Raw genomic sequence first — 23,696 nt, 5'->3', positions numbered from 1 at the left:
GGGTACTGAGATGAGGTAGACATAGTCATATTATTGCACACAGAGGAAGTCCATGCATCTTATTATGTGACTTGTTAAGCACATTTTTACTTCTGAACTTATTTAGGCTTGCCATAACAAAGGGGTTGAATACTTAATAGACTCAAGACATTTCAGCTTTTAATTTTTTATGAATTTGTAAAAATGTTTTTACATTATGGGGTAGGCCAGTGACACAAAATCTCAATGGAATCCATTTTAAATTCAGTCTGTAACACAACAAAATGTGGGTTAAAAGTCAAGGATGTGAATACTTTCTGAAGACACTGTATGTTTTGTATGCGAGGCCTGAAATGCACAGAGTGAAGTAGAGAAAGCACTAAGACAGTGGCTGTTCACTCTGCCCTATCCTCCAGCCAGCCTGCCAGACCTGCTCTGTTCTGTGTTGTTGGAGAAGTAGTTATTCCCTGGTATCTGGGTGGTAATTTTGTGTACACAAGTCAAGGCATTCTGAACACAGACGTATGCAGGGACTGAATACAGTGACTGAAGGCGCTTGAAGATGACCTCATCATGCTGGTGAACATTAGGCCTTTTTATATTTGTTTGTTTTTATTTGCCGACACACTGCATTTCTCAGCTTTTTCATTCACTGGATATGTTTTATGAGGTCAAAGGGATAAACCAGATTATACATTTTTTTTGACAGGTTTTCAACCGGAGTAGCTATCGTGTCGGTTGTTTTGGTGTGGAGGATGGGGGGGGGGGGGGGGGGGGGGTGCTCAGGTGTGTCCTCAGGTGTCCTCATCCTCAGGTGTGTCCCAGCTGCCACACACGCGCACACACACACACAAATACAAACCACCCCCCATTAATTACTTCCAGAAGGCCTAATGGGTTCCAGAGCAGAGAGAGTCGCTTTTAAACCCAGGCCAGATGAATGCTCTGTAATAACAATTGCGTGTGTGTGTGTGTGTGTGTGTGTGTGTGTGTGTGTGTGTGTGTGTGTGTGTGTGTGTGTGTGTGTGTGTGTGTGTGTGTGTGTGTGTGTGTGAGAGAGAGAGATGGCTGACTGGTGCCTCGTTACCTCAGCTGCTGGGCTGATGACGCTGTGCAGAATTTGCTTATAAATGCAAAATAACAGGTGTCCTCATCCTCAGGTGTGTCCCAGCTGCCACACACGCGCACACACACACACAAATACAAACCACCCCCCATTAATTACTTCCAGAAGGCCTAATGGGTTCCAGAGCAGAGAGAGTCGCTTTTAAACCCAGGCCAGATGAATGCTCTGTAATAACAATTGCGTGTGTGTGTGTGTGTGTGTGTGTGTGTGTGTGTGTGTGTGTGTGTGTGTGTGTGTGTGTGTGTGTGTGTGTGTGTGTGTGTGTGTGTGTGTGTGTGTGTGTGTGTGTGTGTGTGTGTGTGTGTGTGTGTGTGAGAGAGAGAGATGGCTGACTGGTGCCTCGTTACCTCAGCTGCTGGGCTGATGACGCTGTGCAGAATTTGCTTATAAATGCAAAATAACAAAAACTTGGGACAACACAGCATGTGTATTTGTGTGTATCACAGAGAGGGAGTGTGTGTGTGTGTGTGATGTACTGTGTGAACAGTAAACACTTTACAAGTGTGTTACGTGTGACAGAGGGAGCTTGCGAGTCCGGCTAGGGGTGTGAAAAGGAAAGTGGGAATGTGACATTTTGTGAAGGGAGGTGTCACTGTTCCAAGACCCTGAGCTGGAGAGATCCCCAGAACCCTATCCCACTCCTCTTTCTCCTCCTCCTTTCTCTGAGGTGACGATGACACTTCCATGACACTAAGGTACAGTACCTGTTGTCTGAGCAGCAAGAGGTCTCTGGCGTGATGACATAGGGTAACGTGTTAACTCTAGTGGCACAGGGTAACGTGTTAACTCTAGTGGCACAGGGTAACGTGTTAACTCTAGTGGCACAGGGTAACGTGTTAACTCTAGTGGCACAGGGAGATGGGGACTGATATGAAATTAAGAGCCAACCATCTCTCCCCTTTCCCTTCAACCAAAGTAGGAAAGGCCCTGTACCAACCCACAGAAACTGCACTGGTCATTACATAAGACCCAATGTCCTGTCCCTCTACATCTCACTCTGCATGCGAAGCTGTAGATTTGTGTCTCTCTCTAACTCACTCTCTAACTCTCTCTCTAACTCTCTCTCTCAGTCCATCTTTCAGAGGACAGATGCCAGGTGTCCTCTGAAAGATGGAGTTAGAGAGGGAGTGGCATCCTCAGCTATTACGTAAGGCAGATCTGTGTGTGTGTGTGCTCACACGCATTCATTTTGGCCTGATTTGCCCGAACGGGCCATTATGTGGGGCTGGGGTGGAGGATGGTCGTTTGTGTTTAGAAATACACTCTTTATACTCATGCATCTCAAAGTACTGAAAGCCCATGTCCTAGGCCCGTAACTTTGTTCACGGTCCCTCCCTGCCACCCCCACAGGAGACCCACATAGTCGGCAGATCCATCCACCTGACCTGTGCTCCATGCTACGCGCTTTAGCTACCTTCTTCATCTGTGCTTTAGCTATGTGCAAAAGCATTTATCCATGCTTTATCCATAAATCCTATCTACAAGGTTTATCCTGCAGTCTATTTTATTACCACTACTGCTCTGATCTTATCAGAAAGGATGATTTGATGATATAAATATACACTGTCAATACATCTCGTTAGTCAGAACATTGGGCTAATCCAATCACTTAGTAGGTCCCCGGGCCTGGGAGGGCTCATCGTCGGGCATGTACTGGAGAGTTGGCTTTGACACCATCGCCCCATCAGCAGTTAGGATGAGCCACCAAATTCAATGCCTCTCAAATTGGTTTGGATGAAATTGTTTTCTAATACTTATTGTGTCTGTCTGTCTGACTGATGTAAGCTTTGTCCGTTAGATGAGTAAGTTCACTGGTCTGGTCTGCTGTTAGACTCCATTGCTCAGTAAAAACGGTGTTACCAAGCTCTCTAAATAATGAAGGAGCCATAAAAGAGCATCGTTCTCTCATAAACAAAGAGAAAGCTCTTTTCATCTCTTGACAAGTAAAAGGGGGACATTTGCTCTTTGCAGCTGTTGGTTTATGTTTCATGGCCAGCTCCGAGGCAGAACACACACACACACACCGCTCTCGTCCCTCCCTCGTTTTCTGCCCATCTGACATTTCAAACAGACGTGCAGAAGAGCGTACAAGGCAGGCGGGCAGCCAACGGGAGGGCTGGCCTGGTCAAATAAACACAGGAGCAGTGACACTAGTAATCCCTACCAGACCTGCAAAACACACCCTGTGTGTGTGTGTGTTCATAGCTCGAGTCATGATCGACATATGCACCCAGGCGCTTTGTCCTGCCTCCGTGGGTTAAACAGTGGTCCCAGAGGTTGTCAGGTTGGATAACCAACTGTAGTTAACCACTGCCTTTCACCCTGTAATGTCAAGCATAGTGTGTGCATCCCTATGGGAAGCAGAACAAGGTGGTCCAAAACGCCGCTCGCTGTGGTGGGCTATCATACTGGAGCATATCCTAGCTTGACGTGTGCCGAGATGTTTGAGCCTATTTAGGTGATCACTTGGGCCCACCGGGTTGGTGTTCCACTGTGGTTGACTCGTGGTTGTTATGGTTGCCTGTGTGGTGTGAGTTTACGTTCTGCGAACACTGAACATTGACAAGCGTCAAAACCCAATCACCCAATCCAACAGGCAACGCACTTCGTACTTTCATACCCTTCAAAGGAGACACCTCTCACACTTTCTTTATCCTTAGTTACCTCTCTCTGAACTCCTCTCTCTTCTCTCCGTCTCTCTCTCCGTCTTTGTCTTCTCGTTTGTCTCTCCATCTCCTCTTCTCTTTTTTGCTGTTTTTGTGGCTGTGGGAAGACATTGTGAGAGGCAAGGAGCGTCATCGTTAGTGCTCATCTGTGGAACAGACCAGGGGACAGACCACGGCTCTGACGTCTGTACGGGCCATTAGGAGGGGAACACACACAGAACACACACACCATGCGCTTTCCTCACACACACACACAGAACACAGAAACACACACACAATCGTCAAGATCATGTGGTTAGCTGTGCTGTTTGGCACGGTGGGGCCTGTTACTGTCTGTGTTTATGTCAGTGTGGTCCTCCAGGCATGATGGCTCTCTCGTCCATTCACCAGCCATTCACTGTTTCCTCCAGCCATCCAGTCACTCCTAATTCCTCTCTCTCTCCTTCTCTTTCTCCCCTCCTCTCTATTTCTCCCTTCTCTCCCATTCTCTCTCTCCCTCTATCCCCCTCTCTCTTTCTCTGTCTCCCCCCTCCCCCTCTCCCTCTCTCTCCAGTCTCATTCAGGGCAGAAGCCCTTCTTATATTGGATTATGTTGTTGTGATGGGCGTTGGGGCGTCTGGTGGTGGTATTACTCGGAAGCAAAGGATTAGGGGAGTTCAGTTTTCCTAGAAAAGCTGTTTTTATCAGGGGTTGGAACCGGTTCAGGGAACAGAACCGAAAACCGGAAAATAACGTAATTTTTCTAGGAACAGAATCAGAACCGGGAAAATGATCTACAGCGCCTTCGGAAAGTATTCAGCCCCTTGACTTTTCCCACATTTTGTTACGTTACAGCCTTATTCTAAAATGGATTAAATTGTTTTTTTTCCCTCATTAATTGACACACAATACCCCATAATGACAAAGTGAAAATAGGTTTGTAGAAATGTTTGCACATTTATATATATTTTTTAAAACAGAAATATCTTATTTACATAAGTATTCAGACCCTTTGCTATGAGACTCGATATTGAGCTCAGGTGCATCCTGTTTCCATTGATCATCCCGGAGATGTTTATTAAACTTCATTGGAGTCCACCTGTGGTAAATTCAATTGATTGGACATGATTTGGAAAGGCACACACCTGTCCATATAAGGTCCAAGAGTTGACAGTGCATGTCAGAGCAAAAACCAAGCCATGAGGTCGAAATATTTGTCCGTAGAGCTCCGAGACATGATTGTATCGAGGCACAGATCTGGGGAAGGGTACCAAAAAATGTCTGCAGCATTGAAGAACACATTGGTGTGGAACCACCAAGACTCTTCTTATGGCTGACTGCCCAGCTAAACTGAGCAATCAGGGAAGAAGGGCTTTGGTCAGGGAGGTGACCAAGAACCCGATGATCACTCTGACAGAGCTCCACAGTTCCTCTGTGGAGATGGGAGAACCTTCCAGAAGGACAACCATCTCTGCAGCACTCCACCAATCAGGCCTTTATGGTAGTGGGGGGGTGGAAGCCACTCCTCAGTAAAAGGCACATGACAGACCGCTTGGAGTTTACCAAAAGGCATCAAATGGACTCGCAGACTATATTAGAAACAAGATTATCTTGTCTGATGAAACCGAGATTGAACTCTTTGGCCTGAATGCCAAGCGTCACATCTGGAGGAAACCTGAAGCATGGGGGTGGCAGAATCATGCTTTGGGGATGTTTTTCAGCTGCAGGAACTGGGAGACTAGTCAAGATCGAGGAAAAGATGAACGGAGCAAAGTACAGAAAGATCGTTGATGAAAACCTGCTCTAGAGTGCTCAGTAACTCAGACTGGGGCGAAGGTTCACCTTCCAACAGGACAACGACTCTAAACACACAGCCAAGACAACACAGGAGTCTCTGAATGTCCTTGAGTGACACAGCCAGAGCCCGGACTTGAACCCAATCGAACATCTCTGGAGAAATCGGAAAATAGCTGTGCTGCAACACTCCCCATCCAACCTGACAGAGCTTTAGAGGATCTGCAGAGAAGAATAGGACGAACTCCCCAAATACAGATGTACCAAGCTTGTAGTGTCATACCCAAAAAGACTCAAGGCTGTAATCGCTGCCAAAGGTACTTCAACAAAGGGTCTGAATATTTTTTTATTTGTAATACATTTTCTAAAAACCTTATTTTTAGCGTGGTTCAGCTTAGATTTTCAGAATATTCCTGTTTCAGCTATTCTCAATAAGCTTCAGGTTGTCATGTAATATTTTTCATAGACCTTTTGTTTGTTGAGTAGATATTACTTGTCTTTGTGTGAGCCATCATTTGAATGAAAACAATAGACAACTGGATGTTCATTCATTCATCTATGCAAATTATACAGGAAAAGGAAACCTCTTCCCCACTTGAGCTCATGATGTGGTTACACTTTTACCCAGTTTTATATGTACTCTATGTACAGGTCTGCTCAAATCTTTTCACCAACATGTCTCTTGTGGTTGTGCTGTTCTTGTGCCCCCTGAGGACAACACTCTGACTCTGAAGTCGAAGCTCTGAGTTGTAACACTCAACAAACAGGCCCCTGGAGGACAAAGACAGGCAACGCCTATGGTCTCAGCACCACAACACAGAACCTCCGTTAGCGCCATTAGATCCAACCCTGCAGGGGTCACACACACACACACACACACACACACACACACACACACACACACACACACACACACACACACACACACACACACACAGTCTAAACTCTAGAGGGAGAGAGATAAGTACGGTGTGTTTTGTCCAGTAGAGTGATGGTGGTGATGGAGTTTCCTGCTGTGTTGACATGTGGAGAAAGCCTCCTTGGGTTGGCTGAGCACTGGTTGATCCATGGTCACAGCAGGGAGAGCGAGCAGGGGTAGACCCGTAATGGCATCTAGAGAGAGAGAGAGAGTACTATTACATGGAGAGGTCCAGGAAAGCCGTAATGGTGGTCAGGGAAGTCAGTGTACACTAGAGGTCTTCACGGGTCCACCTGAACCCGATTACCCGGGTCCCGACCGGGCCGGGTCCGAAATTCTGTAGTTGACCCTCGGAGCTGATTTGATTGTCACGGGTCTGATTTGTATGGGTAAGGACCCATACAGACCCGAATGCGACTCATGCTGCTGCTTAGGCTTTTCACGAGAGTACCGCGTGTAGCTTGTTGTTGTCGGCCAATCACGAGTCATCAAAGCGCCACTATCCTCTGGCTCTGTGTGTGTCGTGGCAAGCAAGTTAGAAGATCAATGGAAGATGCAATTAAAAGTTAAATTAGGATGTTTCAACCACCAAGAGCCAACAGGTAGGCTGATAATACTCTATGGAGTTGATGTAATTGTGTAGGATGGGGGAAAGTGCAGCCTATGTAGCCTCAATTAGCCTCCTTCTCTTTTCAGTTTGTTACAGTCAATATATGTACTATGTAATCAGATTGGATGATATATAACCTAGCAGGAGGTCAGTAGATGCCATCAAAACCAGCCACTAGGGGCAACAGTGAGCACTATTACCATCAAGTATGCTTGAGGTTTTGCTAAGGTGTTGTGGACAGGGATGGTGGATGGGCGTAAGCTGTGAGCTCCGAAGGTTGCATGTTCAATTCCAGTGCTAGGCACTCATTGTATATGTATTTTTTAACCCTATCCCAAACCTTAACCCTTAACTTAATCATTTAGAATTAGTGCCGAAATGTGACTTTTATGCATTATAGCAGCATACTGGTCTGAGAGACGGAGAATAGAATGATACACTAGCTTAGATGATTAGATCATTGTTACATGGATGAAACAACAGGCATATAATCGTCTCTGCTAATATGCTTTCACTCAGACAGTGGTTGAGCACCCAGAAGGTCAAGCAGCCCAAGCCATTCATGGAAAGTGTTCAGGCTTCCTGGAAACTGTGTGTACATTAGAGGTCTTCTCGGATCCAAAAAGTTGGACCCGTTACAAAATGGACCCGGCACATTCCTCCCCTGACCCTACCCGAATAAAAAAATATGGAAACCCGATCCAAACGGACCAGAGAACAACCAGACCCGGCCCTGTAAAGACCCAGTCGGGTCCTACCCAGTCGGGAAGAAGCAGAAAAGCAATTTTTTTGGAGCTACCTTATTAACTGAAGCTGTTCATGCAAAAGCAGAGGGATAGGGAAACAGGAGCTCTAGCAGAATGCGGGGGAGGGACCATGTGGTGTTTGAGTGGCGCAACATGCAGGCATCAGGGAGGAAGGAGAGCAACAAGCTTTCAGTCTCACTGCAGAATCAGATGTCCAAACCCTTATGCTAAGAATTTGGTGGGTGATTATATTTGTCCTATTTCACGTGGGAATTGGAAATATGTTTTTTTGCATATCCCAACTCTTCCTGAGACACCCTTGGAGAGGGGTCATGGCCAGGTTCAGCCATTATCAACAGCAACCCTGGAGCAATTAGGGTTAAGTGCCTTGCTCAAGGGCACAGATTTTTCACCTTGTCGGCTCAGGGATTCAAACCAGCGACCTTTCGGTTATTGGCCAAACATTCTAACAACTAGGTTAAAGATACTGATTGATTGTATGCACATCAATCTGTCATATGAAATATGAGTTGGTTGTTGTCTTTTGAATACAGTTTTCCAATGCAGACACTGCATGAGATGTGTATACAGTACGATTTAAAAACGACCATGAACACTGCACAGTGATCGTGCAGAGATTCTGTTTATATTAGTTTTGTGTGTGTGTGTGTCTGTGTAGCTTCCAGCTGTGTCTTATTAAGCTTCTCTCAGGACTGTAAGAAAACTGAATGAGTTCACTCAGGGTTGGGTGAATTATCTCTCTTTCTCTCCATCTCCCTCCTCCTCTCTCTCTCTCTCTCTCTCTCTCTCTCTCTCTCTCTCTCTCTCTCTCTCTCTCTCTCTCTCTCTCTCTCTCTCTCTCTCTCTCACTCACTCACTCACTCACTCACTCACTCACTCACTCACTCACTCACTCCCCCACTTCTGTTTCTCCCTCCCTCTCCTCCAGCGATCTAAGAAAACAGAGGCAGAGTGTTTGTATAATGCCTGGCTAAACTCTGGCTGTTCCACCGAGACCCACACGCCCCCAGTTAAAATGTTGACACTTCCAATCCTGCACAAATTGTCCAAGAGCCATTCTTCCTCTGAACACAGCACGTTCTGTGTTTATTTAGATAATCAAGAACATATCCTTCCCTCCACGTCGGCTAAAACAGCTGTCAGACTTCAGTGGCGCTGTGTTCTTTATAAAACAGGAACAAACAGCAAAAAGTACAGTCAGAAAGCACCCATACAACCCTTCAATACAAACTGTTATAATTTCAATAGTAAATATGCTGGATGATATTGGACTATGGAGTTTGGAGATATTTTATTCATCTACTGATGGATTTTGATAATTCATAATATTATGATTATAATATTTTGCAGCAAAAGGAAATAGGGCCTACATTATGGAATAGATTTTCATCCATTCTTCTCAGAGATGGAAGCATGCAACACAGTAGGGATAATAAAGGAAATGGAGTTCCTGTGTCTCAATCTTCACTTTACATGAGAAGTCAATTACTCAACTAACGTTCACGCCACATACCACATCAATCATTGGGCGGTGAAAGGGGATCGAACGTCACGGAGGATGCCGCTTTCGCGAGCCGTGACGCACGTGATGTGATGCTCTCTGACAGTAATGGCAGTAAAGAGCTACGCGACGCCAGTATCCTAAGACTGGCTTGCCATTAGCATGGGAAACGCTCCACTTAGAGGGAACCAGTGGAAGGAACGGTGTGTGTGTGCATAAAGCCATTGGATACATGAAGCCATTGGATTGCCTCTTAATGCGGCTTGGCAAATGAAGTGAAGCGGTGCACATTGCGGAAACCACGCATCATGATTCTATCATCTCCAGTCTGGCGTTTTCTATGAAAATAACACTGATTCAGGGCCAATGTTTAACAGACCTTTAATTTCTCTTAGATGGAAGAGCAGGACCTTTTCCAAATGGCAAAATTCTAACACATACATACATTTTACACGCTAGATACAATTGAATGCATGCAGTGAGACACACAACATAACAAATATTTCCCTCAGGCATCCAGCTGTGATACATAGTGTACATACACTACCGTTCAAAAGTTTGGGGTCACTTAGAAATGTCCTTGTTTTTGAAAGAAAAGCCCATTTTTTTGTCCATTAAAATAACATCAAATTGATCAGAAATACAGTGTAGACATTGTTAATGTTGTAAATGACTATTGTAGCTGGAAACGGCAGATTTTTTAAATGGAATATCAACATAGGCGTACAGAGGCCCATTATCAGCAACCATCACTCCTGTGTTCCAATGGCACGTTGTGTTAGCTAATCCAAGTTTATCATTTTAAAAGGCTAATTGATCATTTAGAAAACCCTTTCGCAATTATGTTAGCACAGCTGAAAACTGTTGTCTGATTAAAGAAGCAATAAAACTGTCCTTGTTTAGACTAGTTGAGTATCTGGAGCATCAGCATTTGTAGGTTCAAATACAAGCTCAAAATGGGCAGAAACAAAGACCTTTCTTCTGAAACTCGTCAGTCTATTCTTCTTCTGAGAAATGAAGGCTATTCCATTCGAGAAATTGCCAAGAAACTGAAGATCTCGTATAACGATGTGTACTACTCCCTTCACAGAACACCACACAGATATTCCATAATAAATCTGCCGTTTACAGCTACAATAGTCATTTATAACATTAACAATGTCTACACTGTATTTCTGATCAATTTGATGTTATTTTAATGGACCATTTTGTTTGCTTTTCTTTCAAAAACAAGGACATTTCTAAGTGACCCCAAACTTTTGAACGGTAGTGTACATCTATGCATGCACATGCCAACGCAGGCGCAAAGACACGCAATGCACACTTAGAACGCGTAGGTCCCACTCACCCTCGGGCAACCATCACAGCACAGTGATGACTTGAATCAAAGTTTATTGGTCGCGCACACAGTTCTGCAGATGTTATTGCAGGTGCAGCGAAATTCTTATGTTTTCAGCTCCGACAATGCAGCAATGTCTCACAATACAATTACAATATTCATGTAATCCAAAAGTAAAATAAAGAAAAAGCAATGTCAGAGTGCAGAATATAAATAAATACAGTATCAGTCAAATACTTTTTCTTTATTTAGACTATTTTCTACATTGTAGAGGTAGTAACCAAAGAAGTGTTAAACAAATCAAAATTATATTTTATTTTTGAGATTCTTCAAATAGCCACAATTTGCACACTTGACATTCTCTCAACCAGCTTCATGAGGTAGCAACCTGGAATGCATTTCAATTAACAGGTGTGCGTTCTTAAGTTAATTTCTTTCCTTCTGAATACGTTTTAGCCAATCACTTGTGTTGTGACAAGGTAGGGGGGTATACAGAGGATAGTCCTATTTGGTAAAAGACCAAGTCCATATTATGGCAAGAACAGCTCAAATAAGGAAAGAGAAACGACAGCCCATCATTACTTTAAGACATGCAGGTCAGTCAATGCAGAACATTTCAAGAATTTGAAAGTTTCTTCAAGTGCTATGATCTTGCCCATAATATGGACTTGGTCTTTAACCAAACAGGGCTATCTTCTGTATACCACCCCTACCTTGTCACAACACAACTGATTAGCTCAAACACATTAAGGAAAGAAATTCCAAAAATTCATTTAAAAAGGCAACCCTGTTAATGAATTGAAATGCATTCCAGGTGACTACCTCATGAAGCTGGTTGAGATAATGCCAAGAGTGTGCAAAGGGTGACTACTTTGAAGAATCTCATATTTAAATTTGTTTCACACTTTTTATTACTACATGATTCCAAATGTATTATTTCATAGATGTCTTCACTATTCTACAATGTAGAAAATAGTAAAAATAAATGAAAACACTTGAATGAGTAGTTGTGTCCAAACTTTTGACTTGTACTGTATGTATGTGAATGGTGTATAGACAGTATGCAACGTGTGCGCTGAGAGTCGGGAAGCAAGTTCAGGGATTGTGTTCTAATAAATAAAACAACGCACAGACAAGAAACAGAAACAATGACGCCTAGGGAAGGAACATATATAGGGCAGGTAATCAAGGAGGTGATGGAGTCCAGGTGAGTGTCATTATGCGCATAACTAGAGACCGGAGAGGGAGCACATTTGACAGTACCTCCCTCCCCGACGCGCGGCCTTAGCTGCAGGACACCGACCCCGGGGATCAGGAGCAGACCGGTCACCCCTGCCAAGGCGCGGGAACATGTCGATCTAGCGCGCCGGAGAGAGAGCGTACGTGACAGTATCCACTCCCCGGCGCGTTCGGCTCCAGCCGCAGGACGCCAACCACACGGACGATCCCGGGGAGCAGGAGCGGACCGGTCGCCTCCGCTGAGGCACAGAAATCTGACGGAACGAGAGCCTGATGAGCCGGCTGAGACCTCCCCGGTTACCTCGGTCATGACACCCGGACCCGACATCACCTCCAACACAAAAACTCCCTGATGCTTCCGTTTGGTGAGGCGTCATTCTGCAACGAGTGCGCTGAGAGTCGGGAAAGTACAGGGACTGAATACGTTTAATAAATAAATTAAACAAACAGCGCACCGACATGAAACAGATTCAGAAACAATGACGCCTGGCGAAGAAACCAAGGGGAGTGACATATATAGGGCAGGTAATCAAGGAGGTGATGGAGTCCAGGTGTGTGTCTTTATGCGAGTAACTAGAGGCAGGAGAGGGAGCACGCGTGGCACGGTATGGACAGTATATGAGTAGAAAAGGTGTGTACAGTAGTAGTTATATAGGATGAGCCATGACTAGAATACAGTATATACATATAAAGTGGGTAAAACAGTATGTTAACATTATTAAAGTGACCAGTGTTCAATGACTATGTACATAGGTCTCTAAGGTGCACGGTAGAGTACATAATCATGTAACATGTAAGCACGCGCTCCCTATCTTATAGAGACGGAACAGTCTCCCCATAGGAGTTGTGTCGTGAGGCTGTGACCTCAGCCCACACACAATTCATCATGGTCAGCAAACCAGGTTTCCCTAGTTTACTGAAGGTGACCTTTCTCTCCCCCTTCCTCTCCCCCCCTGTCAATCGCTCTCTGTTTCCCTCTCTCTCCTTCTCTCTCTCTCTCACTCTCTCTCCTCTGTTTATGTCTCTGTTTTCTCTGTTTCTCTCTCTCTCTTCATTTCCCCCTCTTTCTCTAGCAGATTTATGTTTGCTGTCATGAGTCTTGTTCTGGAGGCAGATCTAAGCAATTTCCCCTTAGATAGGCCAGCTGCAAAGTCAAAATTGGCTATATTGTAAATATTAATGGAAACAAAAATGTAAGGTTAGGCATTAGGGTTAGCAGTATGGTTAGGGTTAATGTTTGGGTTACATTTAAAATCCGAGTTTGTGGCGCTGCCAGCTATTGACCACTCTGCAGAGCTGCTTCCAGAACATGACGAAAAACAATAACCTGCTTTTCTCTACCTTCCTCATGCTCAGGTCTGTTTTTCAACTCCTTACTGCATTGTGGGATTGTGTCTTTTTCATTTGGTCTGTGTAAAGACGTTTAAACTGTGATTCAGACTGTTCTGTGACAAGTGAGAAACGATCCATTGACGTATGTATGTGGTGCACCGCAGCAGATGGGGCCGACTACACAGTCCAACCTCATTCTTTGTGTTTCTGAGGTCAGGAGGGTAATTGTTTGCATCTGATGCACAGTGGGACTGGTGTTGATGACGCAGGCAGCTTGGGAGAGGGCGGAACCATGGGAGATGTAGTTGATTTATATAGGACCAGAGGGAGTCTGTCTACTTTAGGTGTTTTTCAGCATTGTCATGGAAATGAATCCAAATCAAATCTGATGAAAACAGAAACCACTTTTTGAACCAGAGGGCAGAAAGTCTATCTTTGGACTAAGTTTAGACTGATGTATCCGTATCTGGAGCTGAGATAATGACTGTTTGTCAGTGTGTTGGTCCCCGTAGACCACCGATTCCCGCTGCTTGGGTGTCTGCTCATCCCGATGGAAGTGATTTAGGACACCAGACACGTCCCTATTACCGCTCCCAATGTAATCAGTGGTGTGTCCAGGCAAGGGGTAAGAAGGGTTAATGTAGCTCCTCAATAGCCAGGCCATTAGACCCGCTCTAACCCAATCACAGTCATCCAGAGTCCCTCTCTGCCCCTCTCAGTAGCCCTGCCACAGGGACTGTACCTGCCCCAGGGGACTGGACAGGGACAGAGGGCTTCCAGACACACACACACACACACGAGACTGATGTCACTCACACTCACTCACAGGAAGCAACAACATGAGTCATAGTCTAAAGGGGGATAGAGAGTCAGGCCAGTGTCAGAGAGTGAAGCACCTACAGTGCATCCTCTTCTGTTGTTTCACCCAGCTTTGATACTTTTACATGTCTGTTTTAGTGCACACTATACTTCAAATGTTCCTGTGTCTTGTCTAGACGCGTGTTCCTTGCTTAAAATGGGTTTGTCCTATTCTGTGTGTACGACCCTGTTTCTGTCTGACTGTCCATGGTAGTACACTACATAAAGTGTCAATCCAGGCCTTTTTCTAACGTGGTAGTTCCATTTCAGACATCAATGGGAGTAGTGCCAAATAGCAGACTTTTAACCTGCCTCTGTCTGTCTGTCTGTCCGTCTGTGTGTAGTGATCTGACCTCTGTCTCTGGTTCATCACGGTTCTCATGGAGCACTAAGAGCCAGTGATTTGTCTGGTTCTGTTAAATTCATCTGTGGAGTAATACCCTCTGTCATTAAAAGTGAACATTTCCCAGATGGAAAAAGGTGCCCACTTGCCCAAATATGCCTGTTTCAGGGTGGCCTCCGTCTTTACAACGTTAATGTGGGCACGAGCCCATATGTCAAATTTTGGTGCGTTTTTCCTGGATATGTTTTGAAATTAATTTATATTTTTATTTTACCCTTATTTTACCAGGTAAATTGACTGAGAACACATTCACATTTACAGCAACGACCTGGGGAATAGTTACAGGGGAGAGGAGGCAGGGATGAATGAGCCAATTGGAAGCTGCAATCTAATTTCTGCCTACTGCGTACTTTGCAGTTCACTACCTCAGAGAAAATGTAAGAAAGAAATTAAATACACTCGTACGGGTAATTTTAACTGGCGGGCAAGGTCAGGAAAATCACACCAGATGCACTTTGCACGCAAACGTCTCGTTTAATTCTGTAGAGTAAATTTGATTATACTGTAGTAAAATAGCCTGTCAATGTTCCACCTCTAGCAGCCTGTTACGGTATTGACTCTATACTAATTCAGAACATTGATTGAGAATCATTCAAGTTTAATGGGCCTGTAGGTTGGTAGGTTTTCAAACTGTAAATACCACAGACCGATGATTACGATCTGATGTTCAGGCTCTGAGTTTAATGCCTCTTCTGACCCAACAGATGCGTTACCGAGATCCACATGCTCCTAACGTGTGGTCTACCCACTCCTCCTTCCCACAACCTCTCCTCCTCCTTCTCCCTCCGTCATACCAACCTCTCCCCTATACCTCACCCTTCACATCCCCTTTCCCTCTTCCTCACCTCACCCCTTCGTCCTCTCCAACCTTTCCATCTCTTTCGTCTCTTTTCCGCCTTCCCTCAGTCACCCTCACCTCTCCCCTCCCTCCCCCGGTACACAGCAGGTCTGTGAGGTACTGAATGACGCAGGAAGATAATGTGATCAATAAGCAATCCCAGAACAGGCTCCGTACTGATCGACAGACAGACGGACAGGCGGCCGGACACAATTAGCATCAGTAAGCACAGCTGATGGCCCATGGGGACGTAGATGAGTGGTCTCTCTCTGTGAGTCATCAGCCCGGTTCAAAGGGTCCCTTCAACGCAACCCATCAACATGACTTCCACTGTGAGTGAGAGAGTGATGGTGAGAAGGAATAGATGCAGAGTGAGGGAAGAGAGAGAGTGACATAAATGATGTGAAAGTGAGGTAGGGGAGTATAGATTGAGTGAGAGTGTGGAGGACAGGGGGAGTAAGAGAGGGAGAGGAGGAATATCGATGGAGAGAGTGAGGGAGGAGAGGAGTTGTGATGTAGTGAGTATGTGTTCCAGCATGATGACTGAACCCAGATCAGCTGTGCAGGATCAGGTGTTTCCTCCAGCGAGAAGAATGCTTTATATAATCCCACCGGGGACACCGAGTGCTGCCTCTCTGCAGACTCTCTCCCTTCTCTCTCCCTCTTGTCCCCTGTTCACTCTCACCCTCTCTAGGGGTGGCTGAGATATAAGATGTATTCTTCAGAAGAAGAGGTCAATGGCGATGCCAGCTTCTAGGAAGGAAGCTCCCAGTGGTACATGTTTTCTTGGGACCCCTCAGTCTCTGTCAAGAAAAATCTGGACCCTGGAACGAAACCAACAGAGAGAGACACACACACACACACACACACACACACACACACACACACACACACACACACACACACACATGATTAGATAAGAACGCACTACACTGAAGAATGGAGCAGGGAGACAGAGGATGGAGGAGCCCTAGACAGATGGTAAATAAAGGATGAGGCCTGTGGCGTATAATGTTCTTAAGGTACAGAGTCAATGTGGCAGTGAATCAAAGTTTTAGATTTATTAGGATTTTAGATTTATTAGGATCCCCGTCAGCCTGCGCCAATGGCGAAAGCTAGTCTTACTGGGTGCCGACACATAACGAATAAGACATTACAGACAAGTTGAAGTTGAGACAAATAGTTTCTTGAGACCTTAATTGGTTAATAACTGCGCTCGTGAGATGTAGCTAGCTGTCTGATGTACATGATGATGTAAATGTTCCCTGGCCCTGTGTCTGTTGTTTACAGCTGAGGCCCCTCGTAGCAGCTGCTGGCCAGCCGGCTTTGTCTCACCTCGTTATGCAGATGAGCCCTGGGCCCTCTTCAGGCCTAGAGTGGTCCAGTCGTGACGCGCAGGGAGGGCAGAGGGGAGGGAGTGAGGGCTATCTGTCTGTCACTCAGCCAAGGGCTCTATCTGTCTGTCTCTCTCTCCCGCTTTCTCTGTCGCTCGCTCACTCCCTCTCTCACAAACACACACTCTCTCTCGTTCTTCCATAGTGTAGTGGTGTAGTCGTGACGTGCAGGTGCGGTGTGACGCAGGCCCGCCCGTCATGTCATTCAGCCAGGGGTCCTTTCAGAACAGTCTAAAGACACTCATACAGGGTCAGGCCATTCACAACATATACCCTCTTCTCCAAGGCCTTTATTCCTTACAAGGACTTGTTTATTTGGGTGACACACCTGTTCCCTTGTTTCGTCCCTTCCCCTATACACCAGCCCTATCTCCAGTCACATATACCCCAGTTTATTTCTCCTGCTTCAGCCTCAGTCCCGACTCTGGGCTTCTAGCAACCAGGTTTTATTGATGTGTCCACGGTCCGAGTACTGTCGTCCATCCATTCTCTATATTCGTCTGTGGGTTTTCCTGTCCAGTGGCTGGTGTAACAGAGGCATGGTTGTGCTGTTGCAGCATGTATGTCTCCTAGTGTTTTACAGCTCTGTCAATGTATGTGGTCCCTCTTCCCTCAGGATTTCCATTGTTCACCCATCGCTCCAACATGTAATCATGTGGTGTGTGTGAATGCTGCTGTGGTGCCACTGATTTTGTTGAATGGTGAAATTGAGGAAAACACATGGAGTCCCTTTCAGAGCTGCGTTTCATTGAGTGTTTTTGCATGGACATTTACTGTATGGAACCACTGGTTGGTTTTAAAGGTCTTGGTCGATACAGGATATACTAGCAGTCAGTCAGACCTGCTGGTGCTGTAAAATATTTACACTGGGAATGTAACACACAGGCCTGTAGTGTGTGTGTGTGTGTGTGTGTGTGTGTGTGTGTGTGTGTGTGTGTGTGTGTGTGTGCATGGAAGCAGACTGTAGTAAACACAGTGGAATGTGTCAATATTCATAACATGTATGTGAGCTGCTAAAAAATCCATGGCAGACATATTAGGATCAACCTCACCTGTCATTTATGAGACATTTATAACTGTCATTTACCAGACTGTTTTATTCAAAGGGACTCGTATTCATTTGATATATATTCAGTACGTGTGACCCATGCAGTAATCGAACCGACAACTTTGTCATCTTCACCAGTTGAACGTGTTGCATTTTCACACAGGGAAGTGTTGGACAAGACCGATATGTGTGAATCACAGAAACACCAGCCCCATGGTTGCAATTACTGTCACGCTAAGTATTTTCTATGGGCAGCATGAATGTACCATTATTTCTTAATGGGCTTGGAAGGCCTTGAAACTCTCAGGGGGGGTTACTAGCAAGGAATCTAGATCCTGTTTAGCAGCCAACACTGTTAAAACTATCTCCAGATTCGTGGTGTGTGTGTGTGTGTTTGTGCGCGTGCCCATGCAAACGCAGGTGCACCTGTGTGTGTGTCTGAATGTGAGTCTGATCATATAGCATCCAAAAGTGTTAAAAGCAAACCTCCAGCAGCCCTGCCTTTCCTCTCCTGGCTGTCTGATCCCCGCTTGCCCCCCCCCCCCCCCCCCAGAGTTAATGAATCTATGCCAGGAGTCTAGCAGCAACAGCCCCGTCTCTCTTCCTCCCTCCTATAACGTGACAGGGTTTCAGGCTTCAGGCCCATTCTCACTGGAGCAAGAAGGCCTGATGAGGGTCCTGGGGATTGACTGGCAGCGTCTGTCGTCCAATTCCGTGTCCAGTTGGCCTTTCTCCACAATAACAGGTAGTGGAGGGAGTCTGTGAGCTCTGAGTTGCATTTCATTGCAAAAGGTTTTGTTGCATTGTAGATTTTGCCCTCGTTCACATCCCTTTTGTAGATCTGAGATGACTGGATTGGTGAAAGGGGAGGGAGTAAGTATCTGGAATGAAATGCGGCCCAAGACTCAGGTCCGTGACTGGTCTTTTCCCGAGTCCACAGAGAGAGGAGAGGAGTGGAGGGATGGACTATCTGGAATGAAATGCAGCCCAAGACTCAGGTCCGTGACTGGTCTTTTCCCGAGTCCACAGAGAGAGGAGAGGAGTGGAGGGATGGACTATCTGGAATGAAATGCAGCCCAAGACTCAGGTCCGTGACTGGTCTTTTCCAGAGTCCACAGAGAGAGGAGAGGAGTGGAGGGATGGACTATCTGGAATGAAATGCAGCCCAAGACTCAGGTCCGTGACTGGTCTTTTCCAGAGTCCACAGAGAGAGGAGAGGAGTGGAGGGATGGACTATCTGGAATGAAATGCAGCCCAAGACTCCGGTCTGTGACTGGTCTTTTCCAGAGTCCACAAAGAGAGGAGAGGAGGGCTCGACTATCTGGGGTAGAGTTTCGCTGAAATACAGGGGTAGTTTGCAGTGTCTAACGCCCTGAGAAGGAGTCTGGAAAGAGGCAGCAAATTCCCTGCTTTATGTGTTGTTTTCAAGCTGGGTCAGAGGAGTGTTTGACTGTTACACTAATACAGCCCAGGGCACGTATTCATAAACCATCTCAGAGTATAAGCTCTGATCTAGGATCAGGTACCCACCTGTCCATTTAATGTTTTTCATAAAATGCTAAACGGATCCTAGACTACAGGCCCAGGTCAGGATAACAGCTCCACCTGCAGGTGAAAAGCAGCACCCCACATCGTTAGCAACCTCCCCTAACGAGGAGAAACTAAAAAAAGTAGGTAGAAAGTCGTCCCAAGTCCTGGAATGGAACTGATTGAAAACCAGAGCTTAAATTACCGCTGAGGCAGAGAGAGACGAGAGAGAGAGACGAGTGAGTGAGTGGCAAAGTCATGAAGGGGTAGTTATCCCTGCTGGCACTAGGTTGGAAGTGACAATGTAATCGCCATGAGTTTGGACAGTCAAGGAGCCTACATTGATATGAAGCTATCGATAGAGCATGATATTACCGTGGCCCCGGGCATCATAAAACAACTATTATGCTGGTTATGTATGAATCATAGAGCTGTGAATGGTAATCTGGCATAACACTGCATTTAGGCCCCAGTGGTTTCCTACCCTCCCATATCTTTACATTATTAAAAGTGCATTAGAGCCGTAATGAAGGCCATCTGAGGGAGCAGTGGGGCTGAGTGGAGGGCCCACATACAGGTTTGACCAGGTGGAGGTGTGTGTGTTAGTGATGTGTGGGTCAGCTGTTTGTTCACCCACACCCAACTGCAATTGCTAATAACCCATCCGCAAACACCCAACTATATGTGATCAAGTGAAAATCTGATGCCACGACGCTATCCCGCTAATATAGAAAATGCGCTGTACAGTCAGAGATGACGAAGTGATGTTTTGACGTGCCTTTTCAGATTTCTGACATTTTGGTAGGCTGTTTGTTAGTCAACTTGTCTGTAGTTAGATGCATGCAGCTTCTCTTCTGTCATTACTTGTTGCCCTAGAATACTAAATGAGTCCTTGCTCACCGGAATAATGTCATAAATCGATAGAATGAAAGAATGATTCAATCTAGTTGACATTGGTAAAGTTTTCCCTTCTCTGCTTCTCTCACGCTACAAAGATGTTTAGGGACCGGGGTTAAATGCAATAACAATTTTTTGTGCAAAATTTCCAAATGACATCAGTTTGACCCGTTTTAGAGGAATTAAAAGCTGTGAAAACTACCCAACATGTTTCTGATATGATTTCGGCTTGTATGCATATTTTATGTATTTGATAGTACTATCAGCTTTTATGATGCTGATAAAGAGAGCACCTTTATAGACCTGTATTCTTTCAAGATGCTGAAATAAGTCAATCATATTTCTCCACTCTTGTTCCCGAGTCAAAATGTACATTTTGTGTATACTTTTACTGTAAGAAATGCTTACTTCTGCAGGAGTTAATATTATATTAGGCTATGTGAGAGGTTGTAGACCTACAGTCAGTTTCTAGATTTCAGTTACTATTCCATTTAACCCATCTGAACAGTAGCCTACAGTTCCCTCGACATGCCATTGTGAAGTCCCCGTCTTGTGACTGTCGAGTTTTGTATAGCACCTCATAATCATCACACATAACATAGCCAGCACTGCTACCATCCTCTTTTACTACTTCATTAAATCTTTCCCAAACATCAGGCTACTGTTCTGGCCCTCCATCTATTTCTTTTCAACTCTCCATTTCGCAGCTTTTCTCTTATTGAATTCAACTCCGGCATTGTCCTTTTTGTCTCTCAGGTGGATCGACGTGAATTCTTTCTGCCCAAGTTCCCAAAAGTAATTGGCGCGTATTTGTTGAGCGTAAAGTTAGGCCGTAAAGATTAGGCTTAGGCTACGCATTAACGCTAGATAAAAATAATGAATGAAAAACCTAAATGTAACCTATAGATATTAATTGCGCAGAATTATACATTTATGGATTTTGAGTGCATTGTTTTCTCTTTGTTTAACCCACACACCACCCACCCTTCATCCACCCACCCTTCATCCACCCACCCTTCGTCCACGCCATATTTCATGACCCTAAACCCGCCCGCCCCGTGGATATAACCACGGGGATTGCGGGTTATGAGTCTAACCCCACATCACTATTGTATATGACACCAATGAGCAGGGCAGAGAGAGATAAGGAAGACACACAGAGAAGAGGGCAAGATGAGAGATATATACATACTGAAGAGAGCGCGAGGGATACTGAAGAGCGAGAGAGAGCGCGAGGGATACTGGAGAGGGAGATACTGAAGAGAGAGAGAGAGCCAGATACTGAAGAGAGAGAGGGAGAGATACTGGAGAAAGAGGGAGAGATACTGGAGAAAGAGAGCGATATGAGGGTTATGAGTCTAACCCCGCAGCACTATTGTATATGACACCAATGAGCAGGGCAGAGAGAGATAAGGAAGACACACAGAGAAGAGGGCAAGATGAGAGAGAGATACTCAAGAGATATATCTGTTACTATCTGTTACTGGTAACTTATATATATACTGAAGAGAGCGAGAGAGACCGAAAAAAGAGAGAGAGATACTGGAGAAAGAGAGAGAGAGATACTGAAGAGAGAGTGAGATACTGGAGGGAGAGAGAGAGATACTGAAGAAAGAGAGCTACTGAAGAGAGAGATTGAGATTTGAGGCTGTAGATACACAGAGAGAGAGAGACTGGAGAGAGAAGAGAGAGGCATTTCCAGTGGCGGTGTTTCATTCATGGTAAATTAAACACACTGCATCATCATCCTCTTATTAAGGAGATTGCCTCGTCTGTCATTTAATAACACACAGACAGAGTTCTGGTTTGCAGCTCTGTCATCCTCTATCATGCTCCCTTCATCCTGTGTCATCCTCCCTGAGAGTTTTTACATGTTCTATTTTTCTCTTTCTATCTAAATGAACAAAACACAGAGAGAGAGAGTTAGTTAGTAGGAGGACATATCAGGCTCTCCGTTTGCTCATTAGATTTTCATGAGCTGTACACTCACCGCTTACTCACTCCCCTCTGGTTCAGTGGTGGTCCGATTCATCCTGTTCTTCTGCCCAGGGACTTATTTTTACATTTGAGTCATTTAGCAGACGCGCTCCAGAGCGAATAGTCAGTGCATACATTTTCATTACTGGTCCCCCGTGGGAATTGAACCCACAACCCTGGCTTTGCAAGCGCCCGTGCTCTACCATTACGGGACTCAGACTGAGCCACACGGGACCCAGTTACTCTGTTACTGGTAACTTGTTTAGAACTGAATGCTTCTGATGGCTCAGTTGATTAGCGTGTAGTGACTAGTACACAGTCTCTATCACTGGAGTAGAGTGGGTTTGATTCCTTAGTGGGCTACCGTATCATGTGTCAACTATAAGTCACTTTGGATAAAAGTGTCTCCTAAATGACTGTTATTTATATGATACATTAAAGCTGTCCCTGGATAAAATTGTAAACCGTTTAAGATCCTGAACCATGGAAAGGAACACTGCTCCGTTTCAAATGCGACTTCTCTAATGATTTTACCAGAGAACTCAATAAAATGAAAGGTACAGCCCCGGGCCTCTATTTTTTACTTAAAGTTGCTCTTGCTGTACTTCTAGGAAAACAGCCCAGCCAGACCATAATATAACATATAGACCTGTAGGTTTTTAATGGAAGCTCAGCAAAATAGCCATAAACAATGTTGACGTTTGAGAGAAGTCTTTGACAGATGAGAGAACCTCAAAGCTGTCGGACATAGCGTACATTGTAGACTTGGTTAACGTAATGGGTACTTGGCTGAGACTCACCATCCAACCATGGAGAAGATCAGGAGGTTCTCTCTCTGATCATTAGCCTCTCTGTATGTTTCATGGTATTAAAACCTATGTGTATATATATTGCAACGACATACGCAGCTAACTACAGTGTGGTCAGAGGGAGAGAACACATATGTGGACTAGAATCAGAATATACTTTTTTTCCAGCTGTATTGAGTACATACAACACCTGTCTAGTTAACCAGGATGTTGAGTGGTGGCGACTACAGTACCATCGACGACTACAGTACCATCCTCTCCTCTACGCTACAGGACGAGAGAGTGGAAGAGACAAAAAAAAAATACCCAGAGAAAAATGATCTGAATGATCCTTTTATAGATAAATAATGTTTCCGTTGACTCCCTCTCTCTCCCTCTTTGAAAAGGTTGTGTGTTAAAAAGAATCATGGTTGAGTTTGTGGCTCAATGGGAATCTGGGTGAGGACCCCACCAATAAGTGTTACGTAATGTTACCATATGTGACATACAGCCAGCCGTCCTCAGAGTGTCAGCCAGTCAATGCAGGACTCATTCTCAACAGCTGAGTTAAGTCGCCCCATCAGACTGTAAAAGACTGGACACTTACTGTATAATACTAGGACACTCTTCTTTTCAGAAAAGCAGAAACTCAAATCAGAGACAATGTCACTGATTTTAGAGGGACTCTTTCAATTTGTTGTACATCAGTTCAAAC

General features: G+C 45.0%; 1 protein-coding gene across 1 annotated transcript in view; it reads left to right on the top strand.

The window, feature by feature from the left end:
* Positions 1-23,696, top strand: part of LOC120049081 (cGMP-inhibited 3',5'-cyclic phosphodiesterase A-like) — a 73,332-nt gene that overhangs the window by 10,813 nt on the left and 38,823 nt on the right. The window lies entirely within an intron of this gene.

The sequence above is a fragment of the Salvelinus namaycush genome, chromosome 6, assembly GCF_016432855.1.
Source record: "Salvelinus namaycush isolate Seneca chromosome 6, SaNama_1.0, whole genome shotgun sequence".
NCBI classification, from domain to species: domain Eukaryota; kingdom Metazoa; phylum Chordata; class Actinopteri; order Salmoniformes; family Salmonidae; genus Salvelinus; species Salvelinus namaycush.
This window is presented reverse-complemented; position numbering and strand designations above follow the sequence as displayed.